The sequence below is a fragment of the Lolium rigidum genome, chromosome 2 (assembly GCF_022539505.1).
Source record: "Lolium rigidum isolate FL_2022 chromosome 2, APGP_CSIRO_Lrig_0.1, whole genome shotgun sequence".
NCBI lineage: Eukaryota > Viridiplantae > Streptophyta > Magnoliopsida > Poales > Poaceae > Lolium > Lolium rigidum.
The window spans coordinates 117,516,524-117,525,265 of NC_061509.1; positions in this window are offsets into that span (position 1 = coordinate 117,516,524).

Here is an 8,742-nt window from a genome sequence, read left to right on the forward strand (position 1 = left end):
AAAAGAGCAAGGTCCCCGTTGATTTTGCATCATAGCACTCGTAGTTTCAGAGGCTTTTTTAGAGGGCAATCTCTGGGCGTATTTTCCATCGCACTGATGTTCGTTGTAATATACGAACAAGGTTCCTGACGATGTAGTTCGGGTGTCCCGAATTACTGCAATTCTTCAAAGAAACAAAACTTGAGTCTTCAAATCTTCTTGAATTCCTGCGAACCAGCGCTCCCGATGGGAGTAACCGCAATAGTTCGAAGATATTCCAGGAGCCCCCGAGTAATTCCAGCGAACCAGCGCTCCCGATGAGAGTAAACGCAATAGTTTGAAGATATTCCAGGAGCCCCTGAGTAATTCCAGCGAACCGGCGCTCCCGATGAGAGTAATAGTCTTCAAATCTTCTTAAATTCCAGCGAACCAGCGCTCCCGATGGGAGTAACCGCAATAGTTCAAAGATATTCCAGGAGATGAATCCACCAACCCGAGAGTGCATCGGGAGGAGATATATCCAGAGCCGAGGAAGTCAGGTCCATTAGCTCGACTGCGGCGAAGCCAATATGGAAACAGGTCGCAATGCAGACGCAGGCGAAGTAATCAATTTTTGATGTGGCAGGCGCAGTTGAAATAATTGCGCCATCCAAGATAATCCATGCGGCGGGCGCAGCCGAAATAATTGCGCCATCCAAGATAATTCATGCGGCGGGCGCAGCTGAAATAATTGCGCCATCCAAGATAGTCCATGCGGCGGGCGCAGCCGAAATAATTGCGCCATCCAAGATAATTCACGCGGTGGGCGCAGCCGAAATAATTGCGTCATCCAAGATAATTCAGCGGCGCTTAGCTGACGTGGCCGATGAAGAGGACGCGGTTGACATAGCCGATCCGCTGCGGGTGAGCATCCGAATATATCGGGTCCGTAATGTCGGGTCCGCTGCAGGCGAGCCCCCGAGTAAGAAGAGTGCGCGATGGCGGGCGCGGTCAGCCAAGCAGGGCAGCCGAAGCTTCGTTTCAACCTGCAGGTATATTGTGGCGCAAGAACCTGCGCACAAGTAATAGTACGAGCCGAAGACTATTTAGTGAAATAAATTTTGCGTAATTAAAAATATAGCACCTGGTTATTGTATCGGTTGAGCGGCGCAAATACGCGGGTCCTCTAAAGTTGCAGATGCGCGGTCGATGAATTCGCGCGGTGACGACGAATCTTCTATGTCGGTGCGGACCGGCGGGTAGACGTTGCATAGCTTCCAGCCGAAGATTTTCTTAGATTACGCTCCAGACGATATGTTTTCTCAATCGAGGCAGACTTCTCAGAGAACAGCATCTTGAATTGTACGTGCATCTTCGTCCCTTGATTAGATAGCTCCAATGAATTAGATTTTCTGTCAGCCTCGGCCTCGTCGAAGCATTGCCTTCTTCTTCTTTTTCTTTTCTCTGAGCAATTGCACAATCACGCCGCATCTATCGGATGGATCTGTTGACTCGTCGGGTCTGTTGAAGGTGCCGTGTATATGCGAGCTAGCCGCAGCTAACGACTCGATCGACTCCTTGCTTTTTTCTCTTCACGTAATGGCGCTCCATGATACCAATTGATCTTTTAATCGGCCGACAGCCGACCGCATTGGGACTTGATCCTTTGCCAGCCATCTGCTAGTTAATTTGCTTTTCCTTGATGATCCTTTGAAGCTTCCATTGTTTAATCTGGTACGCATACTGCAGATTGGTTTGCTTTATCGCTGGATGTTGGCTAAACCGATTGGGTATCCTGTTTCACGTCTGATTGATTTAGCCTTCGACGGCTGAAAACAGCGAAAATTTCCTTTCTTACAGCAGAGGAGCTGTCGGCCTTGCCAGGAGTGTAACGCGATTGCACTATATGGAGAAGCTGCCGGCCCTTGGACGTAATCTCGATGTTGATGATGATGATGATGTAGATGAATTTTGATGGATCTCGCCCGGATGATAAAATTTAGTCGTTGTTTTACCACAGACGGCGCTAATTGACGAGACGGTTCCTCGGCAATGCTCACCATGAGGGGCTTGGGTTTTAGAGAAAGGCGACGACGGAAGTTCCGGGAGCGAGACGGTACACGACGTACCCAGGTTCACGTCCCCGCGGTGGAGGATCGCTACGTCCTGCTAGCAATCCACCTGCTAGCAATCCACTATATGAATATATGTGTACAGGGGGCCGCCATAAGCGGAGTTGTTAGATCTAGTCTAGTTCTAATCTGCGGGTTGCGGTGTCTAGGCGTGTCGCCTCTATGATTATGTTTCTGAATATGCGTGTCCCTAAGGGGTGCCCCTGCCTGGCTTTATATATCAGCCAAGCTAGGGTTTACAAGAGTCCTAGTAGGATTCATATTGGAGTCTTCTTTCCTTGTAGTCCAAGTTGTTAACGCTTGCAGGTCCAGCTTGTCGAGTCCTTGTGCTGGTCCATCTTGATAATCTGCACCGGGTATGGCAATGTCGAGTACCCAAAGGGTTATGCTCACATCAGAGTGGGTCTATCATTGAAAGAGATAATATAAAAGAATTTTTCAATCATGTTAGTAAGGTTAAAGATTTTGAAGATAGATCCTTGGTGGAACTTGCTCCTAATTATGAAATTGCTACTGCCTCTTTAGTGCACATGTTGGAAGCTAGATTTGTTAATCATAATCCTATAATGCAACATATGTTTCTTACACTCCGTGATATGGAAGAAGGAGAGAAGAAAGATTTTGTTTTAGAAACCCTTCTTAAAGAGTTTGGTGATGTAGCTAGTGAAGCTAGGAAAGTCTTTATTCAACATAAGATGCTTGGCTTTTATATCAATGTTGCAAATACCCTTGAAAGGATGGAAAAAGATAGGCTAAAGTACACTAATGAAGCCAATTGTGAAGGGGAGACTAAAGTACCAATACCTTATAAGCTCATAGGAATGCATGAGGCACTAGAAATGAATTTTGATTGGATTGTTCCTGAAAATTTATTTGAGGAGGATAGTGAGCCTAAAAGTAATGAATGAGGAGCTTCTGAAACTTACATAGATAAGATACAATGCATCGTTGAGAAAACTCCCAACTCCTCTGTTGATGCTTCTTCTCTTGATGTTACTTGATTTACACTTTCTGCGCCTAGCTGAAAGGCGTTAAAGAAAAGCGCTTATGGGAGACAACCCATTATTTTATTTCTGCAATTTTTTATATTTGAGTCAAGGTGCTTGTTACTACTGTAGCAATACCTTTGTATATTTATTTTCTTGCATTGTTGTGTCAAGTAAAGTCTTTGATAGAAAGTTGATAACAGATTTTTAGCTGTCACGAATTTGCGCTTTTCTCTCTGTAGAAAAATCGTAAAATCCTGAAACAATTCATGAGTAATCCTCAGATATGTACGCAACTTTCGTTCAACTGGAGCTTTTCCATCTGAGCATGTTAAGTGCCTCGAAAAAATTCGTCTTTACGGACTGTTCTGTTTTTGATAGATTCTGCCTTTTATTTCGCATTGCCTCTTTTACTGTGTTTGAGTGGATTTCTTTGCTCCATTAAATTTCATTAGCCTTGGGTAATGTCCAGAAGTATTGGGAATGATTGTGTCCTTGATGAACATGTGAATTTTTGATTATGCACTAACCCTCTAATGAGATTGCTTTGAGTTTGGTGTGAAGGAAGTTTTCAAGGATCAAGAGAGGAGGATGATATAATATGATCAACAAGAGTGAAAATTTTAAGCTTGGGGATGCCCCCGTGGTTCATCCCTGCACATTTCAAGAAGACTCAGGAGTCTAAGCTTGGGGATGCCCAAGACATCCCCTTCTTCATCAAACTTATCAGGTCACCTCTAGTGAACCTATATTTTAATTCCGTCACACCTTATGTGCTTTACTTGGAGCGTCCGTGTGCTTTTATTTTCGTTTGCTATTTTAAGTTTTCTTAATAAATCGGATCCTAACATGCTTGTGTGGGAGAGAGACACGCTCCTCTTTTTCATTTCAACACTTGTGTTCTTCGTTTTATTTTTCATGTTCATGGCGAAAGCTGAAAGCCGCAGCGCTTATTGTTATTTGGTTGGAAACAGAAAATGCTTCATGTGGTAATTGGTATATTGTCTTGAATAATTTGATACTTGGCAATTGTTTTGAGCTCTCAAGTAGAACTTGTTTATGCTCTTGCATCATGTATTTTAAACCTATTAGTGGAGAACTACCGTAGAGCTTGTTGAAATTTGGTTTGCATGATTGGTCTCTCTAAGGTCTAGATATTTTCTGGTAAAAGTGTTTGAGCAACAAGGAAGACAGTGTAGAGTCTTATAATGCTTGCAATATGTTCTTATGTAAGTTTTGTTGTACCGGTTTATACTTGTGTTTGCTTCAAACAACCTTGCTAGCCAAAGCCTTGTACTGAGAGGGAATGCTTCTCGTGCATCCAAAACCTTGAGCCAAAACCTATGCCATTTGTGTCCACCATAACTACCTACTATGTGGTATTTTTTCTTCCATTCCAAGTAAATACTTCATGTGTGCTACCTTTAAACAATTCAAAATTTTATTACTCCTTATTTGTGTCAATGTTTTATAGCTCATGAGGAAGTATGTGGTGTTTTATCTTTCAATCTTGTTGGGCAGACTTTCACCAATGGACTAGTGGCATATACATCCGCTTATCCAATAATTTTGCAAAAGGAGCTGGCAACGGGGTGCCCAGCCCCAATTAATTAACTTTCATTAATAATTCTCTTCACATGTTTTGCCCTGATTTATCAGCAAGCAACTTAATTTTGCAATAGACACTCCTCCATGGTATGTGCAATGTTGGAAGGCACACGAGGATTCGGTTAGCCATGGCTTGTGAAAGCAAAAGGTTGGGAGGAGTGTCATCTATAAATAAAACTAAAATACGTGTGTAAACAAAAGAGAAGAGGGATGATCTACCTTGCTGGTAGAGATAACGTCCTTCATGGGAGTCGTTCTTTGGAAGTCAGTTTGACAAGGGGGTTAGAGTGCCCACTACCATTCGTTGACAACAACAAAAACCTCTCAAAACTTTGTCTTTATGCTCTCTATATGACTTCAAAACTTAAAAAGCTCTAGCACATGATTTAATCCCTACTTCCCTCTGCGAAGGGCCTTTCTTTTACTTTATGTTGAGTCAGTTTAGCTACTTCTTTCTATCTTAGAAGCAAACACTTGTTTCAACTGTGTGCATTGATTCTTACATGCTTACTTATTGCACTTATTATATTACTTTGTATTGACAATTATCCATGAGATATGCATGTTGAAAGTTGAAAGCAATTTCTAAAACTTAAATCTTCCTTTGTGTTGCTTCAAAACCTCTTATTAAGAATCTATTGCTTTATGAGTTAACTCTTATGCAAGGCTTTTTGATCCTTGTCTTGAAAGTACTATTCATGAAAAGTTTTTGCTATATGATTCAGTTGTTTAGTCATTATCTTTTTGTTAGCAAACTATAGACCATTGCTTTGAGTCACTTCATTCATCTCATATGCTTTACAATAGTATTGATCAAGATTATGTTGGTAGCATGTCACTTCAGAAATTATTCTTTTTATCGTTTACCTACTCGAGGGCGAGTAAGAACTAAGCTTGGGGATGCTTGATACGTCTCCAACGTATCTATAATTTCTTATGTTCCATGCTAGTTTTATGACAATACCTACATGTTTTATTCACACTTTATAATGTTTTTATGCATTTTCTGGGCTAACCTATTTTTGATTTCAGAAAAGTTGTTTTACAAATATTCTCGGAATTGGACGAAACAAAAGCCCACGGCCCTATTTTCCACGGAGTGTTCCAGAAGACCGAAGAGGAGTCGAGGAAGGCCAGCAGGGGGCCCTACCCATATGGCGGCGCGGGGGGGCCCACTGCCGCGTCGTGACGTGGGGAGGGAGCCCCCTGGCTCCCCCGACGCTGCTCCTTCGCCTATTTATTCCTTCGTCCCCGAAAACCCTAGTACCGAGAGCCAAAATACCAGAACAGTTCCAAAGACGCCGCCGCCATCAACCCTAACTCGGGGGTTTCAGAAGATCTCCTCTGGCACCCTGCCGGAGAGGGGAATCATCACCGGAGGGCTCTACATCACCATGCCCGCCTCCGGACTGATGCGTGAGTAGTTCATCCTTGGACTACAGGTCCATAGCGAGTAGCTAGATGGTTGTCTTCTCCTATTGTGCTATCATGTTTAGATCTTGTGAGCTGCCTATCATGATCAAGATCATCTATTTGTAATGCTACATGTTGTGTTTGTTGGGATCCGATGAATATGGAATACTATGTCAAGTTGATTATTGATCTATCATATATGTTGTTTATGATCTTGCATGCTCTCCGTTGCTAGTAGAGGCTCTGGCCAAGTTGATACTTGTAACTCCAAGAGGGGGTATTTATGCTAGATACATTGAATCTGGGGGAGTGACAGCAACCCCTAAGGTTGTGGATGTGCTGTTGCCACTAGGGATAAAACATCAATGCTTTGTCTAAGGATATTTGTATTGTTTACATTACGCACACTACTTAATGCAATTGTCTGTTGCTTGCAACTTAATACTGGAAGGGGTGCGGATGCTAACCCGAAGGTGGACTTTTTAGGCATAGATGCATGCTGGATGGCGGTCTATGTTCTTTGTCGTATTGCCCTAAGTAAATCTCATAGTAGTCATCATGATATGTATGTGCATTGTTATGCCCTCTCTATTTGTCAATTGCCCAACTGTAATTTGTTCACCCAACATGTTATTTATCTTATTGGAGAGACACCACTAGTGAACTGTGGACCCTGGTCCATTCTTTTACATCTGAAATACAACCTACTGCACTCATTGTTCTCTTTTGTTTTCTGCAAGCAAACATCATTTTCCACACCATACGTTTAATCTTTTGTTTTCAGCAAGCCGGTGAGATTGACAACCTCACTGTTAAGTTGGGGCAAAGTAGTTTGATTGTGTTGTGCAGGTTCCACGTTGGCACCGGAATCCTCGGTGTTGCGCCGCACTACACTCCTTCACCAACAACCTTCACGTGATCTTCATCTCCTACTGCTTCGATAACCTTGGTTTCTTACTGAGGGAAAACTCGCTGCTGTACTCATCATACCTTCCTCTTGGGGTTCCCAACGGACGTGTGCTTTACCGTCACAAGCAGGGTGTAATTGGTATCTCCGTTATATTAATATATGCTTTTTATCGAAAAAATTAAGCTAGTGCATATGTTCGATTTTCCCCTTTTATTCATCACTGGCATCACAATCTACGAATTTTTGCCTGTCCTTAATATCTTAGGCGCCAAACACAGTGAAAATAGGAGCAACATGCAGAATGTCAGAAGGAGCACTGCAAAACTTGGAGGTTCCCGTATTGAGAAGTTGGTAGTAGCCGCCTCCTTCTTCTCACTTGATTTCTCCACAACGGGAGCCTTGGCTTGATCCTTCTTGGGTAGCGGCCTTTCTTCAAGTCGAGGTAGACAATGAGCTTGACCTTGAGGTAGACCATGAGCTCCATCCTGAGGCCGCTTCCCTTGTTTCTTCTCGCCAAGTGGCTTCTTCTTCAAGGGGCACGATCTAACATGATGCCCTTCAATCTTTCACTTGAAGCACACAATCTTGGCGGGGTCCTTCACATGCCCTTGGCCCTTCTTCCGCTTGTGCGTGGTGGACTTGTTCTTGTTGTTGGAGTTGAATCCAAGTCCACTCTTGTCATTGGGGGATTGCTTCCCTTCATGCCAAGTCCTTCTTCAAAGAAGAGACTTGGGCCTCGAGCTCTTTGATTTCCTCTACATGGTTAGTAACAACACAAGTGCTAGAGAAAGTGGAAGCTTCATTATTAGAGCAACAAGGCAAGGTATGTAATTCACCACAAGATATAGTAATAGCATGGGTGGGTGAATTACTAGCACTAGCACATGGATTTGTAGAGCAACAAGGCATAGACGGTAGTTCACCACAAGATAAATCAATAGCATGAGTGGGTGAACTAAAAGCACTAGCACATGGCAAAATAGCATTTTGAGAGGTAGTGCTAGTACTCACATGAGGCTCACAAGATTTTACCTTTGACATGATAGCCTCATGAGCTAACTTTAGCAAATCATGAGAGACTAGAAGATCATCATGGGAGCTAGAAAGCTTTCCATGACTTTCTTCCAATTTCTCATAATTGCTTGTTAGCAAAGCAATTTGAGTCCTTAGCTCAACATTCTCCTTCAAGATGGATGCTTCACAAGAGGTAGAGTTAGTAGCAGAAGCATTATCAATTATAGCACAAGGAGAAGGAAACTTAGCAAGCTCTATTAGGTTGAGAGCCTTAAATTGCTCATGTGACTCGGTGAGTTTGATGAGCTCACTCTCAATAGCCCTAGAGCCATTTTTGAGAAGCTCAAAATCCTCAAGGAGTTTAGCATGAGCACTTACTAGCTCAACATTTTTAATTTGAAAATCATGTGCCACCTCTAAAGCTCTATCATGAGATTCCTTTACTTTAGATAGCTCTAGAGTAAAGGTCTCCTAAAGAGATTCATTGGTGGTTTGTTGTTCTTCAAGAGCTTCACTAAGAGTTGCAATCTCGTTTGCATACTCGCGCTCATGCTCTTCTATTTTCTCAATAGTTTTTGTGCTCTCAATGGCAAAAGCCAAGATTTTCATAAAATTAGAGCAAGCAAATTTCTTCTTATGAAGAGCATGAAAAACCAACTCACCCATCATGTTTAAGGAAGCAACATTAAGTCCTTCCATATCATCAACCTCATCATCACTA